At 35.6% G+C, this 27,336-nt stretch overlaps 1 long non-coding RNA gene across 7 annotated transcripts; it reads right to left on the reverse strand.

Moving 5' to 3' along the window:
- Window positions 1–245: 245 nt before the first annotated feature.
- On the reverse strand, window positions 246–27,246 carry LOC145141284 (uncharacterized). 7 transcript variants are annotated; one of them, XR_013722572.1, is made up of 3 exons: window positions 26,761–27,246; window positions 26,569–26,685; window positions 246–264 (listed from the first exon to the last, which is right to left on the reverse strand). It is a non-coding gene; the product is annotated as an uncharacterized LOC145141284 (long non-coding RNA). The 7 variants fall into 7 exon arrangements; XR_013722568.1 differs by lacking the exon at window positions 246–264 and adding an exon at window positions 15,633–15,757 and having other exon boundaries at window positions 26,761–27,245; XR_013722569.1 differs by lacking the exon at window positions 246–264 and adding an exon at window positions 18,908–19,119.
- Window positions 27,247–27,336: the final 90 nt, after the last annotated feature.

Consider the following 27,336-nt stretch of genomic DNA (forward strand, 5'->3'; position numbering starts at 1 on the left):
TGCAACATGGCATGACAATGATTAGGCCTTAAAAGGTTTTGAAAATATCTAATAACATATAGTAGCGAAAGTATATAACAAATTTTCTAGTCAAATGTTCAACTAAACCTACAAGGATCCTACTGTTTATATTGTTTTTGCAACTACTAGATAAAAAACACATACCTCTTTGTTGACCATTGATCTTCTAGCTTGTGATCTTGTTCTTGCCACATTGCTTGGATGCCAAGGATCCAAAGGAGAATCCATGTAATGAAATTGAACCTAAGAAATCCAAATGAGAAAAACAAAAAACCCTAAGATAAGGGAGAGGAAAAACGCCAAAACCACTAACCCTATAAGGGTTAGGTTTTCGTGTAACTTAGGGATAGGTAATGATGCCGAATTTAACTTGGGGAATGAGCAGTTAGGGTTTGATCCAAAAATTTCTATTTATAGGCTCCTAGTTGCTTAATACTAAAGCAACTATCGTATTTTTGAATTCACCCATGGACTGTTTCTATTAACTATAGATTTTAATTAAAAAACATCCAATCCCTATAATTAATTTACATATAATTAATTACAAATTAGCTTCTGATTAATTTATCATAAGATAACAAATTAATAAACTAGTGTCTCTTAAATTCCTTTGGTCATTCAATTGCTCAATTTGGTTTTAGGGGTAACCCAAAAGGACCCTGTTATTATAAGAAATATTACCAATAGTTATTACCTTGGACTCTATCTCTAATAGTTTCCCACTTGGACATGTCATCAACTATACGAGGTCTATGAAATATAGAGAGTGTATCATCCAATGCAACTGTCGAACTCTAATCGAATTAGGAAACAACCCTTAGATAAGAGATAAAATATTCCTTTGTTCTATATGTTATCTATATGAACTTGAGATATGGACAATGTTGGAGTAGACCAATACATAACAAATTTTTAAAGCAAAAATTGCATGTATCCATGTTTGAAGAATACGAGATATTATCTTCTTATAATTACTTATGATTTTATCCATAAAGTAATCGTTAAGTGTGAGTTATTACAATACTTAAATCTCTATTAATTACTCGTGAGTGTTAGTAGCAGTCTTTATGCTATATCCAATCACCACGGACAACCTACTAATACTGTATGACAGTCTTAAATCACTACTTACTTCTAAGAGTATGACCAATTGTGGAGGTTTGAGTAAATTAATGCTCGGGCAGTGGGTTCCAAACATGCAAAATGAAACACAATAATAAATTAATGAAAATGGTAGCAATCCAACATATTATTCAGTCACCACAAAATAGTCACCAAATCAGATACAAATTATATTGTATAAGTTTCAAATTATCAAAGTAACAACTAAAACATTTATGCCATATCACTTGCAAATCCAAAGCCTATCAACCTTTTATTATCACCATGCTTAGTCTGCAACAATGGCGTCGTTAAAGGATTAGCCAAATTATCCTCCAATGATAATCTACTCACTGTGATGTCTCCTTCGTCAACTACCTTTCAAACATAGTGGTACTTTCTGAGTATATGTCTTGAATTCCCATGATCCTTAGGTTCTTTAGTCTAAATGACTACACCCTCGTTATCACAGAAGATTTTATGGGGTTCATTGATGCTAGGAAGAACACCACGATCACCTATGACATTCTTCAACCATGTAGCCTCTTTTGCAGCTTCACTAGTTTCTATATACTCGGATTTTCATGTGGAGTCTACCACCATTTTCTACTTGGAACTTTTCCAATCCACCATTCCTCCATTAATAGAGAACACCCATCCTTATTGTGAACAAAAGTCGTCGTTGTCTATTTGGAAAACCGAATCACTGTAACATGTTACTCTTAGCTCTTATATGCCTCCATAGACTAAGAACATATCTCTTGTTCTCCTTAGATACTTAAGAATGTTATTAAATTCCATCCAATGCCTTTCGTCATGGTTGTGTTGATAAAGACTCACCATGATCAAAGCATATGATACATCAGGTCAAGTACATGTCATGGCATACATGATTGATCCTATAGCACAAACATATGGTACCCGACTCATTCAATCTTGGTCTTCACTAATACCAGGACATTGATATTTACTCAATTTAATTCCATGTTTCATAGGTAGAAACCCTTTCTTGTGGTCATGCATCTTGAATTTCTTGAAAATTTTATACAAGTATGTACTTTGGCTAAGTCCAATTAGATGCTTTGATGTAACATCCCGATTCCCAGGTATGATAATTTTTGTTAAAAAGGCAATTTTCCCTTGGAACTCGTTGAGTTGATGGCCTCAACTCGACGTGTGGAAAGTCTTTGAGTCGCAGATCTTTTTGGACCAACTCGATGAGTTGGTGAGGAAAACTCAACGAGTTGGTGGCTGATTAAGAAACCCTAATTTTTAGGGTGTTGCACCCTATTTAAAGGCCTTAAACCCTTTGGGTGGCCTCCTTACTCGTCTTCCCTGTCCACAAAATCCTAACTCGTGCATTCTCTTCCATATTTGTGTGTGTGTGAGAGCTTGAAGAGTGTTTTCTTGGTGTTATTTTGAAAAAGCTTGAAGGTTGAAGTGGTTTGTGTGGAAAGGAGGCTATAGATCCAGAATCTTCTCTCTTGTTGCAGTCATTTGGAGGTATAAAGTCGACACCTTGCTTATCTATAGCTTAGATCTCATTCCTTGAAAGTTTATTGTCATATTGGCTCATTTTGGGTTTGTTCTTTGTTTGAGCTTGTCATGAAGTTATAACTTCAGATCTGGACGTTTTGTGGCCTCCTTGGACTTAAAGTTGCAAGCTTTATTGAGTTCTAGGCCTCTTTCATGCTTTAGGTCCCTTATTAAGCCTTCTTGGAGTGTTTTAGCATCCTAGTGCCATGCATGGACGTAAAGTTATCAACTTTACGTGGTTTTCCAGCTCTTGGGTATCAGATCTACATTCTTGAGCATTAGAAGGGATGAAAAAGGACTGAATGAGTTAAGCTGGGAAAACTCGACGAGTTGGTTCAGGTTTTCCCGCTTTTCTGGATACTATAGGAACTCGACGAGTTGTCCTGATAACTCGGCGAGTTGGCTCGGGTTTTCCCCGTTTCTCTGAGTAATGTAGTAACTCGACGAGTTGGTATGTGCACTCGACGAGTTGGGTCAACATGGACTGTTGACTTTGACTTTGACCATGGTTGACCAAGTTTGACTTTTAAGGGTATTTTGGGAATTTTGAGGTCTTGATGGGTTGGTCATGATGGTTGTAGGCCTTGATTTGGGAGCTGATATTTGGAGTTAGATCTTATCAGTTCAGCTACTTGTGAGGTGAGTCTTCCTCACTATACTTTCGGGTCGAAGGCACCAAGGTCGGCCCATTAGTTTGATAACCTGATATTGCTGATATTTTGGGTATGTTATAGTTATGCATGGTAGTCTTGCTATGCTAGTCTGGTAGATCTGTAGGACTACCTGTGAATTGCATGTTTATCAGTTTATGATATTATCTGTTATATGTCGACATATTGTGTGGGTTGGGTTGAGGTTATACTGCTTTGTGATGTAGCCAGCAAACCCTGGAGTATGCCAGATATGAACTGAGGGCCAGGGAGGGCATGCCAGACTCATACTGAGGATTCATAAGAATTCCAGATACGGGCTGAGGGCCGGGACGGGCATGCCAGACTTGTACTGAGGGCTTAGCAGTATTCAATCTGTTGATTGGCCAGGCCGAGGAGCAAGCCAGACATAAGCTATGTGCATGTGATGCAATCCATACTTATGTTGTGGGCTCAGGGGTAATCCAGTCTGTAAAGTTGGGGATCCATTGCATGTTGTTATTATATTGTGTTATTTATGTATTGGTATTTTGGGGGAAACTCGCTAAGCTTTGGGCTTACAGTTGTTGGATTATGTTTCAGGTACTTCTGAGGATCGCGGGAAGGTGATGGCGTGATCGTGCACCTCCTCATGTTTTTATGTCACGATTTCGGGATTTCGCTGATATGAATCTTATTTTGGAAATAGTTTGTAAACAATGATGATTTTGAATGTTTTTAAAAGGTTAAATTTTTCCATAATTCTATGGGTGTTACAAGTTGGTACCAGAGCCTTGGTTTGAGTGAATTGGAGGAACACTCGTGTGAATCCAGTCTCAAACTAAGGAAAAGATTTTCAAAATGATTTTCAAAATACTAAAGGAGGATACGATATGTACGATCAGTCGGAGCCAGTAAGTAAACCCCAAAATACCATACTATTGTTTGACATTGTGATATGTTAGAACAACATGCTAGTGATAGGCTAGGTATTTTCAGGAATTGCATGATTGAATTGCCTGATTATATGATGCCTGATAGCCTAGGGCCTTTCTTTTATGAAATTGACGTCATTACTATAGTTGCTTCGTGTATGCATCATGGTTATATATAACTAAGATCTTATAGCCTGAGAATGTTTGTTTTGGCCTTATTTCCTGTTCTTGTTTGATGAAGGGCTTAGGGTAGGATTAGATATTCGAATGTCTATAGGGTCCAGTGTTATGTATGGCTAGCATACACGAGTATTGCAAGGTTGGTGGAAGTTTCATGGATGAGTCATGAGGGGTCAGTCGGCCAATAGTGAGATGTTTAGCTTTTCCTCTAGGAGTGATGACTGCATGTTCGTTTATGCTTATGAGTATTGTTAGGGTGTTGTGATGATCCTTGAGACAAACATGGATAGGTGTGGAAGGTAGTATGGGCCTGTACTACTGAAAGCACAGGACCCGTATACGTAGCAAGGAAGTCACAACCCCTAAGGCTTCGTTGGGAGTTGGTTCCCCGTTATTTATGTGGATTATCTGATATCTTCCTGGTGTATTTTCACTATGGTGAAATACGATGCGAGTTGAGATTGGATCAGAGTCGGGATCAGGGACTGGCAGTCAGATGAGGTCAGAGGAGTTGGACGCCAGGATCAGGAGGATCCTCCACGAGGAGGTTGTGACCATCGTACAGGGTCCGATTCCGGAGATGTTTGGGTATATCAAGACCACTATGATGGAGCTTTTTGAAGAGAGATATGCAACCATTGTCGATATTGTTGCTGTTGCAGCCTCCGCAACTGTAGCCGCTGGAGGTGGTCGACCAGGCCGGGTCTTAATACTTTATGTTGATTTTATCTCATTTAGTGAACAAAAGAAGCTTAATTAGTTTTAAAATTTCATTTTCAGCAATAAAGACATGCTTGGAAGGAAAAGGAAGCGGAATTGGCAATTGGAAGCTTGGATCTTGGATTTTGAAGAAAGAAGGATGTTGCTGGACAGCTTGACCCCTTGTCAGTGTTTCGGCCATATCTCATGAACCGTAACTCCGATTGACGAGATTCAAAGTGTTCTGAAAACTAGACACAATTTCGAACGACTTTTGTGTTTTGACAAAATGCTGATTCCAAACGGAATCGACGAGTTGGCCATAAAATCGACGAGTTGATCAGAAAGTTCACGATTCTCGACGCTGACTTGCCGTACACGAGATTTTAATGACCAACTCGACGAGTTGGGTCACAAACTCGTTGATTTGGCTCTGTTTTCATAATTTATATATAGAAACTCTTCTTATTCGAAACCTAATGAATTGGGGGAAGCTTTAGACGATTTTTGGAGGCCAGAAGGGTTCTTGGAGCTCTGGTTTTTCGAGAATTCAAACTAGAAGTCAAGTTAGAAGAGATCAAAGGCAATAAACACTATACTTTTTCTTAATATTTTGCATAAACTATGTTTACATCATTATTTCATTTTTGGATTGTTAATTGCTGTAGACATGAGCTAAAAACTCTTTGCTTCTGTTTAGGGTAGACAAACTTATAACTATGGTTTGAATTTTATGGCTTGGATTATTTAATTTGGTGAATTTTGTTTTTTTAAGATTGATAAAGATCCTCATGTGTTTACAATAACTATTTTCTGTTAATTATCAAGTCTATTAAGTTGCATGAACATCTCTTAATTGTTTGTCTCATATAATTTATGTGAAAACAATATTATATGCCTAGGAATAGTGAACATGAAACTAGGGGTTAATTAGAAAATAGGTAAGTCAATGTGTGAGCTTGTGTGACGAACAACCATACAAGAAGTTAATTGAATTAGTAATTTAATTAGCTAACTACAAGTCTTACTTAACCCGAATTGAACAACTAGGAAACTCGTTAGTTTAATCAATTGGCCACTAACATATTAATCAATTGAATTAACTAGTTTGCTAAGGATTAGTAATAGTGAACATGAATCTAATCAAATTAGAAATCGGTAGCCAATGACATATTAATCCATAGCATTTTCCATGAAATCAACCATAGGAATAAGTGAGTCGAACCTAAACAGAAGTCTCTTTTATCATTGAATCTAGTTACCTTCTATTCTATTTAGTTGTTTAGTTGTCTTTTGTTTTAGTGTTATTTGCTTACTTAAGTTTTCTAGTCTTGCAAAACTAGAGAGAAACCCCCATTTTAATTAATTGTTTTATTTAGATAATATTAGTATTAATTTTAGCTGTTACCGTTCCCTGTGTTCGATACCCTACTTGCTTAAACTAAACTGCTATCGATAGGTACACTGCATGCGTGTGTTTGTTTTTATTTGAGTTTGTTAGGATTAAAACTAGTTTGTTTAACACACATCAGAGAGATGTTTCGTACTCACTACATTCCTTGGGTTGAGCGTGAGAGGTTGGCTTAGGAGTTTTTGGATTTGAGGCAGAGATCGGAGTCGGTGACAGAGATCACCCGGATGTTTACTGAGAGGGCCATATTTTCCCATGAGTTTGCTTTAGAGTAGGCTCAGATGACTCGTTACTTGAGCATGCTCAAGACGGATATTCGACATTTTGTTTCTATCCAGCGGTGTGATACTTTGTTGGAGTTACAGGAGGTCGCTAGACGGTGTGAGCTTGAGATAGAGCTTCAGTTGAGAGAACAGAGGCAGGCCCCGATGCAGTCGCAGCCTGTGCCAAAGCGGTTTAAGACCGTTGATGACAGATCCGGGAGCCAAAAGGGTCGCACTTGTAGCAAGTGCGACAAGGCGCATGAGGGTACTTGTCGGTCATCTTCTGGGTGCCATAATTATGGCCGACAGGGTCACATGGTGAGGGATTCCCGCCAGCAGGCTCCAGCACTCGGTTCCAGGATTTTCTATCATTGCGACCAAGTTGGCCATGTGAAGGCCAACTATCCATTGCTCGCTGCCAGGCCGGCGCAGGCTCCAACGTCGACTACATTCAGGATCATTGACGGGAGTCAGGGCCGAGGGCTCGAGGTAGCGCTTTCCAGCTTACTGCCGAGGAGGCCAGGGCAGCACTATATGTTGTGACTGGTATGTTTATATCCCTTATCTTATTGATTATGTTTGTTTTATGCTCATATGTTTGTACCTTTGTTCGATACATTCTTAGTGAACTCCTTGCCTGATCTTATGTTGTTCGAGTCGGGTGCGAGTCGGTCCTTTGTCTCCCAGTCTTTTAGTAGAGAGTTTGCTTTTCCCTTAGGGGAGTTGGAGTGTCCGTTGTGAGTTTCTATCGCCAACGAACGCGTGGTTTTAGTTGTTTCGGTTTATCAGGGTTGTATTCTGAAGATTTTTGGAGTATCTTTCCAGATCAATTTTATTCATATTCCTATGGGAGATGTCTGTGTGATAGTGGGTATGGATTAGCTGAGCCATTTCGGTGCCATGATCAACTGCGAGGGTCAGCGGGTGGTAGTTCGAACCCCAAATGGGGGAGAACTAGTTATTTATGGAGAAGGCACCAGGCTGGGTTCAGGGTTTTGTTCGGCAGCCAGGGCTCGGCAGTATATTCAGCATGGGTGTGCAGGTTATTTGGCTTATGTGGTGGATACACGGGTTGGGGATCAGGTATCAGTTATTGATGTTTTGATTGTCAGGGAGTTCGTTGATGTATTCCTGGAGGAGTTACCCGGTGTGCCTCCTGAGAGGCAGGTCGAGTTTAGGATGGACCTTGTGTCAGGTGCGACCCCTATTGCCAAGGCGCCTTACCGATTGGCAACGCCTGAGATGCAGGAGCTGTCATCTCAGCTGCAGGAGCTGCTAGGCAAGCAATTCATCTGTTTGAGCAGTTCCCCGTTGGGAGCTTCAATTTTATTTATCAGGAAGAAGGATGGTTCGCACCGGATGTACATCAATTATAGGGAGCTGAACAAGTTATCGGTGATGAACCGTTATCTCCTTCCGCAGATTAACGATCTCTTTGATCAGTTGCAGGGAGCATCTTGGTTCTCCAAGATAGATCTGAGGTCTGGGTACGATCAGGTCAGGGTGAGGGAGGAAGACGTGTAGAAGACCACGTTTCAGACACGTTATAGGCATTACGAGTTTGTGGTGATTCCGTTTGGGCTCACCAATGCGCCGACACTATTTATGGATTTGATGAATCGGGTATGCAGGCCGATGCTCGATCACTCAGATATTGTGTTCATTGATGATATCTTGGTATATTCCAAGACCAGGGAGCATCATGAGGAGCATTTCGTGAGCTCCTGGGGGTTTTGAAGCGGGAACGGATTTTTGCTAAGTTCTCGAAGTACGAGTTTTGGTTGCGAGAGGTTCAGTTCCTTGGACACCTCGTTAACCAAGATAGGATTTTGGTCGATCTGGACAAAATCGAGGCGGTGATGTAGTGGGAGTTTCCGAAGTCTCCCTCAGATAACAGGAGTTTCCTGGGTTTGGCAGGGTACTACCGGAGATTTATTCAAGATTTCTCCAAGATTGCAGTACCCCTCACTCGTCTGACGAGGAAGGGGTGGATTTTTGGTGGGGCCCTAAACAGCAGTCGGCATTTGAGACCATTCAGCATAGACTTTGCGAGGCCCCAGTCTTGACCCTCCCGGAGGAATTGAGGATTTTGTGGTTTTCTGTGATGCATCCATCACCGGCTTGGGGGCAGTTCTCATGCAGAGAGGAAAAGTGATAGCTTATGCTTTGCGATAGCTGAAGCCGCATGAGACGAGATATCCCACGCATGATCTTGAGTTGGGAGCGGTGGTTATAGCTCTCAAGATTTGGAGGCATTATCTTTATGGGGTCCGCTGTACTATCTATACGCATCACAAGAGTTTGAGGCATATTATGGATCATCCGAACCTGAACATGAGGCAGCACATGTGGCTGGACGTGGTCAAGGATTATGACTGCGAGATCCTTTACCATACGGGTAAAGCGAACGTGGTGGTGGATGCCCTGAGCTGCAAGTCAGCTGGACCTTCTGTTGAGGTGGCATGTATGAGGATATATATGGGTTCTCCACTTGTGGGTTTGATTAGGGATGCTCAGTTTGAGGGTGTTCGAGAGGAGAATTGGAAGATTGATAGGATCAGGGGTGAGATCACCAGATTTGTGCCGGATAGTCGTGGTTTGTTGACCCGTTGCAGTCGAGTGTGGGTTCTTGTGTCTGGTGGGGTCAGACAGATTGTGTTAGAGGAGGCTCATAAGTCTCATTTTTCTATTCACCCGGGGGCCACCAAGATGTATCGGGATCTGAGATTGAGTTACCGGTGTCCGTCCATGAAGAGAGAGATCACTTGGTATGTTGAGAGGTGCTTGACCTGCAGGATGGTCAAGGTCGAGCATTAGAGGCCGCATGGCAAGCTGCAGCCTCTGGAGGTTCCCATGCGGAAATGGGAGAAGATTTCGATGGATTTCATCACTAAGTTTCCGAAGATGGCGAAGGGTTTTGATGTTATTTGGGTCATCGTGGATCGATTGACCAAGAGTGCCCATTTTCTGGCAATTTAGGAGAGCTCGTCGGCCGAGAAGTTGGCTGATGTGTATATTCGCGAGATCGTTGCTCGCCATGGGGTTCTAGTCTCTATTGTTTCAGACAGTGATGTTCGGTTCACCTCTCGTTTCTGGCAGAAGTTCCATGAGGAACAGGGCACGAGGCTGCATTTCAGCACAACATATCATCTGCAGACAAACGGCCAGAGCGAGCAAACCATTCAGACTCTCAAGGATATGTTGCGAGCCTACGTCATTGATTTTGGTGGGAGCTGGGACTCCTACCTACCTCTTGTTGAGTTCTCCTACAACAACAGTTTCCACTCCAGTGTTAGTGCTCTGCCTTTTGAGCTGTTGTATGGGCGGAGGTGTCGTACCCCAGTCTGTTGGACGAGGTTGGCCACAGGGGCATGGGTTGGATCAAGGTGGTTCTGTAGACTACAGAGATGATTCAACAGATCAGGCAGAGATTGCAGACTGCTAAGAGTCGGTAGAAGAGTTATGCCGACCGGCGCCGATCTGAGTTGGAGTTTCAAGTCGGTGACATGGTGTTGCTGAAGGTCTCACCGTGGAAGGGTGTGATTCACTTCAAGAAAAGGGGGAAAGTAGGCCCTCGATATATTGGACCATTCCGGATTATTGCCAGGGTTGGCAAGGTTGCGTATAGATTGGATCTTCCGAAGGAGCTTAGTCAGATTCATAGCACTTTCCACGTTTCGCAGTTGCGAAAGTGCATACTGGACGAGGATGCAGTGGTATCTTTGGATGACATTCAGGTTAATGAGCGTTTGAACTATGTTGAGAGGCCGATGGCTATTTTGGAAAGGAAGTTAAAGGTTTTGCCTAACAAGGAGATACCTTTGGTAAAGGTACAATGGCCGCATCGGAAGGGATCTGAGTGGACCTGGGATCCGGAGGCTGAGATGCGGGAGCATTATCCGGATCTGTTCACCACAGCCGGCTTCTAGGACGACGCTTAGTTCAAGTGGGAGATAGTTGTTACATCCTGATTCCCAGGTATGAGAATTTTTGGTAAAAAGGAATTTTTCCCTTGGAACTCGTCGAGTTGATGGCCTCAACTCGACGTGTTGAAAGTCTTTGGGCCGCGGATCTTTTTGGATCAACTCGACGAGTTGGTGGCTGATTAAGAAACCCTAATTTTTAGGGTGTTGCACCCTATTGAAAGGCCTTAAACCCTTTAGGTGGCCTCGTTAACCGTCTTCCCTGTCCACAAAATCCTAAGTCGTGCATTCTCTTCCATATTTGTATGTGAGAGAGCTTGAATAGTGTTTTCTTGGAGTTGTTTTGAAGAAGCTTGAAGGTTGAAGTGGTTTGTGTGGAAAGGAGGCTATAGATCCAGAATCTTCTCTCTTGTTGTAGTCATTTGGAGGTATAAAGTCGACACCTTGCTTATCTATAGCTTAGATCTCATTCCTTGAAAGTTTATTGTCATATTAGCTCATTTTTAGGTTTGTTCTTGGTTTGAGCATGTCATGAAGTTATAACTTCAGATCTGGACGTTTTATGGCCTCCTTGGACTTAAAGTTGCAAGCTTTATTGAGTTCTAGGCCTCTTTCATGCTTTAGGTCCCTTATTAAGCCTTCTTGGACTGTTTTAGCATCCTAGTGCCATGCATGGACGTAAAGTTATCAACTTTACGTGGTTTTCCAGCTCTTGGGTATCAGATCTACTTTCTTGAGCATTAGAATGGATGAAAACGACTGAATGAGTTAAGCTGGACGAGTTGTCCTGACAACTCAACGAGTTGGTTCGGGTTTTCCCGCTTTTCTGGATACTATAGGAACTAGACGAGTTGTCCTGATAACTCAGCAACTTGGCTTGGGTTTTCCCCATTTCTCTAAGGACTGTAGTAACTCGACGAGTTGGCATGTGCACTCAACGAGTTGGGTTAACATGGACTGTTGACCATGGGCGGAAGCAAGATTTCACAGTTAGGGTTGCACGGGAAAGTTAGGGGTTGCACGATAATAGAAAAAATAAAAATTTTGAAAAATTTTCCACTGCGGTCGGAGAAGTCAGGGGTTGTCGGTGCCACCAGTGACCCCCCCTAAATCCACCCCTGCTGTTGACCTTGAATGTTGACTTTGACTTTGACCATGATTGACCAAGTTTGACTTTTGAGGGTATTTTGGGAATTTTGAGGTCTTGATGGGTTGGTCATGATGGTTGTAGGCCTTGATTCGGGAGCTGAGATTCGGAGTTAGATCTTATCAGTTCAGCTGCTTGTGAGGTGAGTCTTCCTTACTATACTTTCGGGTCGAAGGCACCAAGGCCGACCCATTGGTTTGATATCCTGATATTGCTAATATGTTGAGTATGTTATAGTTATGTATGCTAGTCTTGCTATGCTAGTCTGGTAGATCTGTAGGACTACCTGTGAATTGCTTGTTTATCTGTTTATGATATTATCTGTTATATGTCGACATATTGTGTGGGTTGGGTTGAGGTTGTACTGCTTTGTGTTGTAGCCAACAAACCTTGTAGTATGCCATATATGAGCTGAGGGCCAGGGAGGGCATGCCAGACTCATACCGAGGAATCATGGGCATTCCAGATACAAGCTGAGGGTCGGGTCGGGCATGCCGGACTCGTACTGAGGGCTTAGTGGTATTCAGTATGTTGACTAACCAAGTCGGGGAGCAAGCCAGACATAAGTTGTGGGCCTGTGAGACAATCCAGACTTATGTTATGGGCTCAGAGGTAATCCAGTCTGTAAAGTTGTGGACCTATTGCATGCTGTTATTATATTGTGTTATTTGTTATGTATTGGTATTTTGGGGGAAAGTCACTAAGCTTTGGGCTTATAGTTGTTGGATTGTGTTTCCGGTACTTCTGAGGATCGCGGGAAGGCGAAGGAATGATCATGCACGTCCTCATGTTTTTATTTCATGATTTTGGGATTTTTCTGATATGAATCTTATTTTGGAAACATTTTGTAAACAATGATGATTTTGAATGTTTTTAAAACTTTAAATTTTTCATGAATTGTATGGGTGTACATTTGATCTATCTCTATAGATTCTTATACTATGTATATATGTTGCATCTGTTAACTCCTTCACATAGAAACGTTTCCTTAGTCAAGTATTCATACTTTGCAACACTAGGATACTGTTTCCTATAAATAGTATGTCATCAACATACAAAACTAGGAAGACTACAACACTCCCACTAACTTTGACATATACGCAAGACTCATCTTCGCTTCTTGAAAATCCAAACTCTTTTTCCTTTTTGTGAAAACAAAGATTCTAGTTTCGAGATGCTTGTAGCAAGCCTCCATGTGCTCTCCTGCACTCTTCGCAGAAATACAGGAATCATACGACTTCGCACCATCAGATGAATCATCATTCTCAGAGTTATCTTCTTGATCACCAGACTTTATGCTTCACACCATTAAGCACTTACTCTCATTCACACCCGCATCACAATCATTCACTACAAAACAATTACCATTAGTAGTTCTGAGAACCTCCTCGTCTTCAAAATGGTTGACCAGACCTCAATATTTCCATCATCACTAATGTTTTCTTCAACAACCAATGATTTCCCTTGGATTTTCAACTTTTTCAAAATTTCAATTTTCTAAGCATACTAAGCTTCATCCCTTACTTTCTCATTCTTCTCGTTTTACTGTTGCAACATACATTCTCTCGCAAAGTGATTTTTCCCATTTCAGTAGTTGCAATCGAAGCATGAATCTCCTAATAATGTCGTTTCCTTTTTCTCATCTTCTTGTTTATAGTTCTTGATTTCTTAACTTATTTTTCTTCTCAAAATAAAACTTCCTTCTTTGTATCTGTTCCATCCACTTTCAGTCCTTGCAGAGTTGTTACTTCTAAACTTTGATAAATTCTTTTTGAAAACTTATTTTGATTACTGACCAGTAGAGCTTTCTCTTCACTTGTGAATTCATTATCTGTAGCATCTAAGTCGGAATCATCAACAACTGCCTTTGATTTCTTTCCTTTCACACTTCCTTATTTTTCAACTAATGCCAGAGGTCTTGCATTAGGAATTGATTTCACATCTTCCATGACTTCAGCTTCATGCGACTTCAAAATGTCCATTACTTGATCCATACTATAAATTTTGAATTGTTCACGTGCTTTCTCAATAGAAACTATCATTTTCCATTCTGAACATAAAGCACTCATGAAGGTTACTCTCTTCTCGATCTTCTCTCTTTTCAAACAGTTTTTCAATATGCTGCTCAACAAATGATTGAATCTCTCAACAACTTGATCAATAGATTCTTCAACCTTTTGTTTGCATGATCCAAATTCTAAAATTAAAGTAGCATGAACTGAATAACTCTGATCAACATGACTGCAGTATAGTTCCTTCAATTGTGTCCAAAATCATGTGCTGAATCTAGTGAACTGAGTAGCCTGAACGTGTTTGGAGTTAGGGCAAAACAAAAATATCTTTTTGCTTTGAGATCATTTAGAAGTTATCTTTCTCTTTCTGTGTAACTTCATGTTTTTCAAGTATTTCAATGAGTTTTATTTGATGATAAACATACTCAATTGTTTTTGAAAATTGTTGTGGTCCTCCTGTATTTCCACATGTATGATCCATGTTCTTCAATTCCAGTAATGTAATCTTCAAAATGTAAAGCCCATACCTCGTAGTCTTCTGGAAAGATAATAGGAATTCGAGTAGTAGATCCAATGTTGCTTCGTAAATTAAATGTAATAGTGTGTGAATCGTCTTTTGACATGTTTTCCAATGAAAAATTTGAGTAAGAATCAAATCAATGAGCAAAAACGGATTTCAATTCGAAACGAGTAATCTGAAAAAGAGCTCAGAGAAACACTTGCTCTAATACCACTTGTAGGATCATTAAGAATGTAAAAGATAGAAATCAAGATTGCAAAGACGAAATTGAATGAACACAACAAGGTAAATAAGATTTGGATTTGATTAGAAAGTAAAAGAAGTTTGATTATAGTTTCCATAAGAACCTCTCCAAAAGATACTCTCTATCTAACTAACAACACTTATATATAGGACAATACAAAGGGAGTTGGTTAGGATATGACTAATGAGGTCACGACACCTAACCTAATAGAGACTGTCATAACTAACCGACCAAAGCTAAGAATCCTAAGCATACAAACTACAAAATCAAACTAATACATTTCACATAATGTGAAGACATAAGATATAACATTGCGAGACCTTTCACATACAAACTCAAACACAATATTACAAATTGCGAAACCTAACAGAAAAGGCTTAAAAATCTTCAAAATTTTGATAGTAACACGTTTGGAATATCACAGGAATGATTCTATTTTCTTATATGCCCCCCCCGGCACACACACACACACACACACACACACACACATATATATATATATATATATATATATATATAGGGAAATGATCAAATGAGAACACCTAAAAGGATGAGAACGCGAAAACAGTTGTGAACCAATCATTATATAAAGGCATAAAATGAATTTTACAATATAATTAATTATTGATAATTTATGGATAATTAATTAATTCCTAAAATCGTGGGATTTATCGGATTAATAGATTTTTTACCCAAATATTAGGAATTTATATAATCTATTTTAATTAACAAAATCAATAAAATGATTTTAAAAAACGTTTTTACCATAATTAAAAAAAACGGTTTTTTTTTGTTTTAAGTTTATTTTTACCAACCACATCAAAATTATTGACGAATTAATCATTTTATCCGAATATTTGTAATCATACCTGAATAAAACATATTTGTAATCATATATTGTCACACCTCCAAACCGGAATGGCGGAAACGTTCGGGGGCGGAGGACGTCATGTTTAGTATCACAAGACATGCATCATAGTAATCAAGTAACTAACAACCATTGCATTAATATTTAAAGTGTTTACAAAGTATGTGATTCACATAAGATAGACTCCAAAAGTAAATAACAAAATAAGACATGAAGCTACTATGCTCCATCTTCTGAATCCCAGTGCGCGTACCTGTCTACTAGACTCCTGAGAATACAAGTTATTTTGAAAGAGTAGATCAACATTTAAGCTGGTGAGTTCATAAGTATTTTAGTGATGTAAAGTAAGTTGAAAGTTCTTTTAGAAAAGTTCGTCTGTTCCTCCAGAAGATCCTATATCTTCTGATGTGATGAAAGATAAGTAAAAATGGCTCTACAATCCCTTCTATGAGTAGTAAATGGATACAAGTTATATAAAACCTAGAGTAAACAGACAATCGATTGTGTGAATCTGCCCTAAGCCCACAACCAAACAAGGAACTGGAAATGAGGCGGAAGTCACACATCCCATTGTTTGTTAGATCTTCGTTGTATATAACCCTGGCGCATTCATTTGGTACTCATGGAGTTAACTGTAATAGTTCCTTTATATTTGATGAAAACATTCTTTAAGAAAAACCCTTATTTCCTTTAGTAAAAATGGTAACCACAATAGTTCCTTCTATAATCACTTAGTTTATACTGGCTATATATAATCTAATATCGAACGGATAGTTAATTGTGTGAATCTGCCCTAAGCCCACAACCAAACAAGGAACAGGAACTAAGGAGGAAAGCACACATCCAACTACCTATCATATATTAATTATATATAACCCTGATGTATAAACTAAGGTATTATGGAATTAACCACTAAAGGTCCTTTAAGTTATACCGGTTTAATAAAATGGATTAAACCCTTTATTGGTAAGTTTCTAGTTTAGTTTACTCAATGTTCTATCTGAAAAGTATGTTTTTGTACTAGAAAATGGTGTATTAAATTTGTATATTATAACCTGTTCCATACATGGTACTCCTTATGATTACTTGGTGTATACGGAATATATATATAGCTAAGGTCGATTAGATAGTAGACTGGGTGAATCTGCTCTAAGCCCACAACCAAACAAGGAACAGGAAATGAAGCGGAAAGCACACATTCTACTGTCTACCGGACCCGATTAATATATATCCCTGATGTATCTACCGAGGAATCATAAAGTTAGCATTATAGGCCCCCTTCTAACTGAATGTTCATGTTACTAGCAAGTTATGTAGCGTTGTTCTATTGTTTGGACGATTACTAGGAGTAATGAAATCCTGCACTCTTAACGCCTCAGTCGATACCGTTGTGAGTTTTGTATATATTTACTTGTTTTATTTATTATTGTCCGGTACTTTGTAGAAGTACCCGATATATAACTCCGGTACTTTGTAGATGTACCCCATATATATATATATATATATATATATATATATATATATATATATATATATATATATATATATATATATATATATATATATATAAATCATGGCATTTTGTAGATGCACCATATATATATATATATATATATATATATATATATATATATAACCTTATACCATGTTTATTATCATCTTTTGTTTAGAACAATGAGTTAATGATACGTTACCTTCCTAGGTTACTGGGAATTTATAGTATAAGTATGTAAATCATGATTTGTTCTTCTGTTATAGTTATAGTATGCTCCTCCCTGTACTAGTTATAGTATGTTCCTCCCTGTACTAGTTATAGTATGTTCCTCCCTGTACTAGCTATAGTATGTTCCTCCCTGTACTAGCTATAGTATGAACTGAACCCCTAAACTATACCTATTATAGTTTACTAATATGTTTACTTGAACTGATACTGACTTGAAGAAAAGACTCATTTATCTACTGAGTTATGATTGTACTTTATAAACAGAGTTTTATAAACAACAAAGAGACATAACTTTAAAAGAGTTTTTGAAATGATTTGATTTCTTATAAAAGCATAAGAAATCCTTTAATGTGATGGTTATCACAAATAACATTTACACAATTATCATTGTGTTCAACTTGTATTCCCCCCCTTAAAAGCATTTAAAACATTTAAAAGATTGATTATAGGGGTATGAACTCACCTTATATGGGTGATTCAACTGAAGGTTCGCGTAAGGATGAGAACTTCCACGAATGAATTCCTGAGACACAAACGAGTCCTAAATGACATATAATGGCATGTATAGGCATGTAATTAGTGTTTATAACAACTAACATGCAAGGAAATAACCTTAGGGACTAGGAAACACTTGGAATGAAGTGTTACAATCACATGTGACTGATCAAAGGGAGTTTACGGCCAAAGGAAAGTGTTCACGTCCCATTGGAGTTCACGGCCCAACATGATGAGTTCATGAAGGGTTCACGACCCTATGAAGGGTTCACGGCCGTGAACACCTCAAACTCATGAAGATGGTGATGAATTTATGAAGAATCAAGGCTAGGATCTAGTAGTCTTTCAAGTATAACAAGGTACATGATGAAACACTTACGAGTTGGGATTCCTTGGGAGTTCACGGCCACCAAGAACAAGTGTGTGTTCTTGGTGAAAGATGATGATCTTGAAGATCTAGACAAAAGTGGTGAATTCGTGGATGAATCATAGGGTTGTACTAGATCAAGAAGGATATCAAGGAACAAAAGGAAGAATCACTTACGATTTGGACGAGAAATGGAGTAATTCCTGATGATACTTGAGAGAGAATGGAAGTTTCTGAGTTGGGTTTGTGAAGAATGATGAAGAAATGAGGGAAATCTACACATATGGAGGATAGATCACGGCCAGAAGAGAGTTCACGGCCGTGAACTAGGTTTGCGGCCGTGAACCTCAAGTGTTTGGTTCTCTGGTTCGGGTGCAACCTTCTGATCTCGAGCCAATACTTCCTTACACTCAATCATTAAGTGTACTACGCTTAGAACTCATTAGAATGACCCTTAACAAGGCTAGAAGGCAATGGAATTAAGTCTGACTTTTGGTTGATTGGCTGGATTTACAAGATAAAAAATTTCGGGTTCTCACATATATGAATCTGATAATAATCTTGAATGAATAGATGAATTAAGTTATATTCATAAATGAATAAAACTCAAATAAATGAACACGTCTAAATGTGGATTGCTTATGAATAGAAAACATTGCATACACTTATGAAAACACTCGAATACAAATTTAATCGCCAATGAGTACACTTCAATTAGTAATGAATATACATCTAATCTTATGAAAAAATTTGAATACACATTTAGTCATAAATGAAAATATCTGAATATGAATTGCTTATGAATAGAAAACATTGTTAAGAGATAAAGAACTTCTAATATGGTATCATCAAAGTAAAAATTTAGAATAGTTACACAAAGCCAAATCTATGTTCTTGCTCTTTTGTTGGTCCTGTATGAAATATGAAAGAAAAGACATAGCCAAACTCTATTCAACACAATTTTTTTCATAGAAGCATGAGACATGTGGTAGACTTCTCTTCATTCGATTCTTCAAGAATATTACTCGAAAAAGCCTAATCAGACCTGCATTGATTGAAACAGGTGGAAGGGGGTTGTAATTTTTTTTTTCTATCATAAACCAATAAAGTGGGAAAGCCAACGTGGCATTTGATTTCTTCTAGAATAAACACACAAAATCGAAACGGGTGGCGACATTGGATAAAGAAAGATAGATCAGAGCGGTATTGATTTATTCAACTTGGAGTGCTGCGATTTTTTTTGGGTCATACATACACACATGTAATCCAATGAAAAAAACAACATCCACTCTTTTTCTCCTTCTGTGAAGATAATAACGACCGTGGTATACTTGGATTTTGAAGTAGGAACAAGGAGAGAGTGCTGAATTTTGAATGTTGCTCCTTACTTGGATGAAACAAAATGAGAAATCACCTCCAGAGACTAGTGGTGGTTCAGAAATTCATGGTAGCACGTTGGTGATTGAAGGTTCATCTGGTTCCCCAATACCCACCGACGAGGGTTTTGGTGGGTCTTTTGGAAATGACAATCCTCTACTTCTTAATCTCTTCGGATCCAAGGAAGGGGTACCTTGGGCGGTTAATAAGATTACACTACCAGATTTTTCTGGTTTTGACCCCCAAGGTTGGATCCAGAAAGCTACGACTATGGTATTGGCAAGAGATGGTTATGATGACGCTGAATGATGATGGTGGCGGTGGTGTTGCTGGCGGGTTCGACTATCAAGATGGCAGTGGTGGTGCGTTGTGTCTTGTGTGGCGGCTAGGTTGAAGAAAACTCAAAATGTCGGGAATGGAGAGATGAGAGGGAAGAGGCGTATGTTTTTTAGTGTTGGCTTCCATCGATTAGGGTTTAAAGGAATCGTGAAATAGATGTGTGTGTGTGTGTGTGTGTGAGAGAGAGAGAGAGAGAGAGATTTTAGGAGCTGATAAATATAAGATAAAACCTAATGACTGTATTACCCTTTTAGTTAATTAAGAAGTTACAGTTTAATCCTATAACTTTCAGAATTTATATAAATGGCTTGTTAATATTAACATTTGATTTCAAAATTTATAGAGCTTAGAACTGTTCTCGCGTTCTCTCGCGTTCTCAACCTTTTAGGTGTTCTCATTTGATCATACTCCTATATATTCGGATAAAATGATTAATTCGTCAATATTTTTGATGTGGTTGGTAAAAATAAACTTAAAACAAAAAAAAACGTTTTTTTTTTAATTATGGTAAAAACGGTTTTTTAAAATCTTTTTATTGATTTTGTTAATTAAAATAGATTATATAAATTCCTAATATTTGGGTAAAAAAAATTTATTAATCAGATTAAATCCCATGATTTTTGGAATTAATTAATTAGCCATAAATTATCCACAATTAATTATATTATAAAATTCCTTTTATGCCCTTATATGCTAATTGGTTCACAACTGTTCTCGTGTTCTCAACCTTTTAGGTGTTCTCATTTGATCATTTCCCTATATATATATATATATATATATATATATATATATATATATATATATATATATATAGAGAGAGAGAGAGAGAGAGGGGGGGGGAGGAGTTCAATTGAGAAAAAAAAGTTGAGAATGAGGAAATCATTCTCAGCCAATCATTTAATCTAAGCATAAAAAGACACGGTGGCAAACTTCATCCAGTGTTAATCATTTAATCTAAATTTCTCCTCCAACCTTCAACAATCATCCAAATTTCTTCAATTAAACCATCATCAACGTCATCCAGTGTTAATCAATCATCGATCTTCGTCAATAACACGTTTATTAACACCATTCAATAGTTGACAACAAAAATTCGTTTTTGGTTCTTTTAATCCAACCTTCAATTGTGCTTGAATACGATCATATCTTCAACATCTACGATTAATTATACTCCCAGCATCATTAGATCAACGTCATCGATAATCAACAAAAAATTCACTTCATATCATTCATTCAACATCGATCATCAAATAAAACTTCAAAATTAAGGTTAGAAAAAGATTAAATCGTTTTTTTTTTTTTGAAAAATTTCATATAATTCTCTATCAATCTACTATTTTATAAGATTTAAATTGTCAAAGTATCATGTTTTTAACATTTTTAAAAAGTTAACTTGTATGCACTCCAACTGTTTGATGAAATGCATAAACTAAATTACCATGTTATATTCACATATGAATATGTTTTCTCACCTGAATCAGTATATATGATTATAAAAACACAAAACAAATATGCAAGTCTGTATGTTATTTATATGTGAATAACATATAAAAATTATATATATTTGTGAAAACACTTTGTAATATTCATATGTGAATATATTGTGTAATATTCATAACTGAATATATCATCTAATATTCACAAGTGAATATACTATGTAATATTCACATGTGATATACCATGTAATACTATGTAATATTCACATATGAAAATATCATATAATATTCATAAGTAAATATACCATCTAATATTCACAAGTGAATATACTATGTAATATTCACAAGTGAATGCATCGTCTAATATTTAAATATGAATATACTATGTTTATTATATGCTATATTCATATATGAATGATACTTAAATTTTAAAAAAAAAATAATCATACTTTTTATTCATAAATGAATAACGAATGTACTGTAGTAAAAACCTGATGCATTTTTATTCACTTATTAATAACGATAGCTGGGAATATAAAAAAAATAAATTTTTTATTTTATCTTAAAACTATATCAATATGGATGTCTATTTGTAGAGAATAAAAATTCATTAATTTTGGTATATTTAAAATCATCTTTCGATAAAAATGACTTCTTAAAAATTAAAAAAAAACAAAAAAAACTATGTTTTTGTATATATATTAAGGTAATGATTATCATAGTTTAAGGAAACATATTTTGTTGGAAAACACATGTTTATTCTTTTCTCATTTTCGCTGGTAGAACAGAGGCTTTTGCGGCAAAAATAAATGAGTGACTAAGAATGATTCTCTCAATCTCAATCTCTTTTATTTTCTCAATTGAACTTTTATATATATATATATATATATATATATATATATATATATATATATATATATATATATATATATATATAGAAAAGTTCAATAGAAAACCATTATTAATCAAAGAACCAAGAAACCAATGCGTCAGAATTTAAAGCGATCAACGGCAAAAGGAATGGTTGTAAAATTTTATAATTAACGCACATGTATCGGATTATAACAAAATCCATTTCCTTATTTTCATTTAAAGTTTTTTTTAGGCCAAGTTTTTTATCGAAAAAAAAAACCGAATATACCGTTGTTCACGATTTTCGTCCTCTTTCTATAGAGATCCATGATGATATATAAAAAACGAACTTTTTTTTCGAAAAAAACCCACTTAATTTTCTTAGTTTTTTCAATATTTAAGTTTATTTTTATCAAAAAAGAACTAATTATACCAATAATATTAATTTTTTGTACTCTATTAATAAACATCAACACCGATTAAAAAAAAAACTCGAACAGTGTAGATTCACACTGTGAATCTAAACTGTAAATATTTCAATTTTTAACATTCACAATATGAAAAATCTCGAACAGTTCAGATTCACATTGTGAATCTGAATTACTATTATGCACACTGTGAATCTGAGAATGTTCACAAAAAAAAAAAAAAAAAAAACCTCGATCAGTGTTGATTCATACTGTGAATCTAAACTATAAATATTTCAAATTTTAACATTCACAATGTGAAAAACCTCTGATCAGTTCAGATTCACACTGTGAATCTGACTTATTATTATGCACACTGTGAATCTGAGGAGGTTCACAATGTGAATCTGAACAGGTTCACAATATGAATCTGAACTGAAATATCGTTTTTTTTTTGTTTTTTTTTTAAACATGAATATGAATCTATGTTTAAAAAGTACAAAAAATATTAATTTTGATATATTTATTAATTTTTTTCTATAAAAAATAGAACTTAACTTTTTTCATCAAAGAAAATGAAGTGAGTTTTTTTCGAAAAAAAAAGTTCGTTTTTTATATATCATCATGGATCTCTATGGAAAGAGGATGAAAAATCGTGAACAACTATATATTTCGGTTTTTTTTTTTGATAAAAAACATAACCTAAAAAAAATTTTAAACGAAAAAAAGTGGTGAGTTTTTTTTTGTAAATGGTGGATTTTTTGATATAATACGGTGTGTGTGCGTCCAATGTAAAAGTGTACATCTATTTCCTTGGCCGTTGATCGTTATGATTTCCGACGCTCACGATTGGTTCCTTGGTTCCTTGGTTAATTATGGTTCTCTATTGAACATCACTTTATATATATATATATATATATATATATATATATATATATATATATATATATATATATATATATATATATATATATAGGTTTAGGTTCTATGGAAAACAAAAAACTTTAAAAAAACCCTAAAAATCATAAAAATGCATAAAAAAAATAGTTAGAGATCACAAAACTTTTTTTTTTCAGCGAATTTCTTTAAAAACCTGCGATTTTTTCATAAAAAATGTCAAAAAAAAGTTTTTTGATCTCTAGGTATTTTTTTTATGCATTTTTATGATTTTTAGGGTTTTTTTTGTTTTTCAAATAACCATTCCCTATATATATATATATATATATATATATATATATATATATATATATATATATATATATATATATAACCCTTCCTGTCATATTTTTTATATTTAAATATATTTTACATATGTGATTTCCTTTTGCTTTATTTGGTTCTTATCATTTGAAAAGCTAAAATTTAAAGGTTTAAATTTGTTAGGTGGACACGCTCACACGCATGGGATCCATGTCATGTATTCAATGTATTTAATAAGAAAAATTAAATATCTTTTTTTTTCTTAGCAATGTAAAATAATAATAAATATTTTAAAATACTATTAATTTTATAAAATATGGTATTTGTCAATTGTCATCGTTTTATATTAACTGGAAAATAAGTAATAAGAAAAAGTAAAAAAGTATTTAATTTCTCTTTAACAAAATAAATTACTATTTATGTTTTTTTTTTAAACAGCTATATTTTTATTAATCTGACCCCAGCAAGCAAGGAGCTAAACAGGGGCCACCAAAAACATTACAGTTTATTGAAAGCAATACAATTATAGAGATGTAAGAGGAGAAACATTCAGTTACAGATTCCATTTTTACCCCTTACTTTGCATTACTATTTATGTATGCTTACTATTTTTCATCAATGAATAACGGGCTAAAAATGTTGACTATAAATGAAGAATTTAATATCATACTAAAAAATGATTCGGTGTTATTAAACTATAAATGAATAATTTTTTTTAACGGTAAAAACTAATAACTTCTAAACTACTTCTATTCATCTACATTTGAACCCTCAACCAGGAAAAAAAAAAAAAAAAAAAAAAAAAAAAAAAAAAAAGAACTCAAGGAAGAAATTAACACGTTCATGAATCAATTCGATATGCAAAATCATCGACTATTGTGGTGTGATAATTTTCTTTAAGTATTTTCTACGCATTAACCCATTAACTAATTACGCTCTACATAAATATCAAGGGAAATTAAATAATCTAACCATATTTTAGAGTTTTTTTTTTTTAATAGTAACCATAATTTTTTTTAAACTAATCATTTTCTTCGAAAAGATTAATCCCGAACATATCAAAACGGATAAAGCTCTCCAAATGTTATATATATATATATATATATATATATATATATATATATATATATATATATATATATATATATATATATATATACTAGCCGTTACCCGCGCAAAGCGGCGGACGGCGAATAGTTTTTTTTTTCGGTAATTAGATTCTGAACAATAATTAGTGTCAATTCAACGATTAGTTTGTTTAGGAAACATGTAATATAAAAATAAGACACAATGTATTCATAAACTGCACTGCAACGGGAGGTGAATAGTTTTCTTTTGCAAGCAATCAGAGGATAGCTATTCCATCGTTAGTCGACCCATTCCAGTCTCGCCCCCTTTGAAAATTAGGTTTATCCCCGGTTAGTCCCCAGCTCATCCCCAAGGCTACGATATATAACTACTAAGTTATAGTACATAAGGTTTTATCTTATCTTGATTTTTATAAGTCAATCAAACACTATATAATATTTTTCATTAAGATCTTTGTTTGACCTTTGGGTTAAAATGGAAGTACGTTGTTTTGGGTAACAAATAAAAGTAAGTTGGCGTTTTAGGTTAATACTGAAATAGATAATTATCGACAAACATTATTAATGCAATTGGATTAGCCAACTCTTATTTTGGTTTTTCAGTTGATCACTATATGCTATAAATTAATATGTTTCTTTCATGAGCTCTCTTGTATATTTGGATAAATGAGAGTTAGGATCTTTGTGCAATTCTTATATATTAGATTGAGTAGGAAAAAAAACTCAATTAAACTTTTATTTAGTGTCCTGTTATACACATTAATCTCATATATTTTTATTTTTAGAAATTATTTATATGGCCAATTTTGTCAATTTTGTCATTAATCATATCTTTTATAGTATATCATTTACGGTAGACAAAAACTATTCTTAAAAAAATGCCTCTATTCAATTACTACTTATTTAAAATGTTTAGAAGATTTTTATTATCTGAATATATCTAATAAGGATATATGTTTTATCGAGGTATTGATTTTATTTTTTTGCAAATAAATATGTCCAAATTATAGATGGGAACAACTTGGAATGTTGCTTAGTTTCATATAACATAATTTCTCTTAAATGCCCTCATAGCCATAAGAACAAACCAATTACCCATTTTACTCTTTGATTAATTATTTAACTATAAAACCATTTTAAAGAAGTTTTGAGAGTGGGATCGATGTGTTCTAAAATAAAAGTTTGGAAAAATATATTCATAAGTTTATCAAGATTTGTAAAAAGATTCAAAAAATGATATTTACTTAACATTTATTAAAATTAATTCTTAAAACAAATATAAAAATTCTAAAACATCATTTAACTTACAAAATTATTTCTTTGATTAAATGACTCTCTTGAATTCACGATTTCATCAAATTTGTATTCAGTACCACAAAACTTATCATTTCACCAAAAAATATGTAATCCTTTCAAATTTATGCACATATATTTTATTTGGTACCATGACAACACCAATCACTTGACGACCTATCGTTTCACCAAAAAAATATATAAACCTCTCAATTAACATTCAAATCCAAATTAGCTTTAATAATAAATAATAAATACAAAATCAAGAAAAAGGTCATGAAATTTGCCGGAACATCTTCCTAGACAACTAATAGAGTTTGAGATATTTTGCAGTATATTCTCTAAAATCGTTTTTCTTTTGGTTCATTAGATAAGCGAGAGACAGGTAGTGTGTAAACATGACAAAATCGCATACGATCAGATCCAAAAACTAAAATTAGTTAAAAATAAGTAAAGTAATCATCAGATACACACAAAGTTGGAAATTATTAGCAAAAAGTACCTCATTGGTTTTAAAACCAGTACCAAGAAATCTTGGTCAAATGGCGAGAGAGAACAGGGGTTCGCCTTTTCCTTCAAGCTCGAGAATAGAGATGAAAAGGAAATTTGGTTGTAATTTCTTCAATATAAGAGATGAAAAGGAAATTTAGTTGGAATTTCTTCAATATAAGAGATGAAAATTAAGTTATTTTACCTGAGATTTGTACAGAGAACGGGGGTGGTACGGTGGTTCTTCCAGAGACATATATCGAGTAAGATAGAAAGGAGATATGGTATGCTTCAGTTTGCCCTAAAGAAAAAATAAAAAATCGGTAAATAAACAGACATGGTGAACCAAACGCAAAAATGACTTCTTGTTGATCACGGTGGAGGTTTAGGCGATAATCATGTACAGGCTACAATCACTGATGGAGAGGAGGCCAGGATGAATCCCAAATTCCAGAATCGAGAGTATAGATTAGGGATTTTCGTTCATCGGTTGTGTGTGTGTGTGAGAGAGAGAGAGAGAGAGAGAGAGAGAGAGAGTGGAAGATGTAAATACTAATTTGCAGAAGAAGGACGCCCGAGAATACAAGGGGATGATGAAGGGATTTTCAAAAATATGTAGGGGAATTTGTAGAAAAATAGAAGATCAAGGAAATTTCAAAAATATTCAAAAACGTGTTTTAAGAGACAAATTCAAAACTATTCAAAAACGTGTTTTAAGAGACAAATTCAGCAAGTCGGCCTTTTAATCCCGCATTTTTTGTTGATTTTTTTATTTTGTCGA

The sequence above is a fragment of the Lactuca virosa genome, chromosome 9 (genome assembly GCF_052849685.1).
Source record: "Lactuca virosa cultivar CGN04683 chromosome 9, Lactuca_virosa_CGN04683_v6, whole genome shotgun sequence".
Classification (NCBI taxonomy): Eukaryota; Viridiplantae; Streptophyta; class Magnoliopsida; order Asterales; family Asteraceae; genus Lactuca; species Lactuca virosa.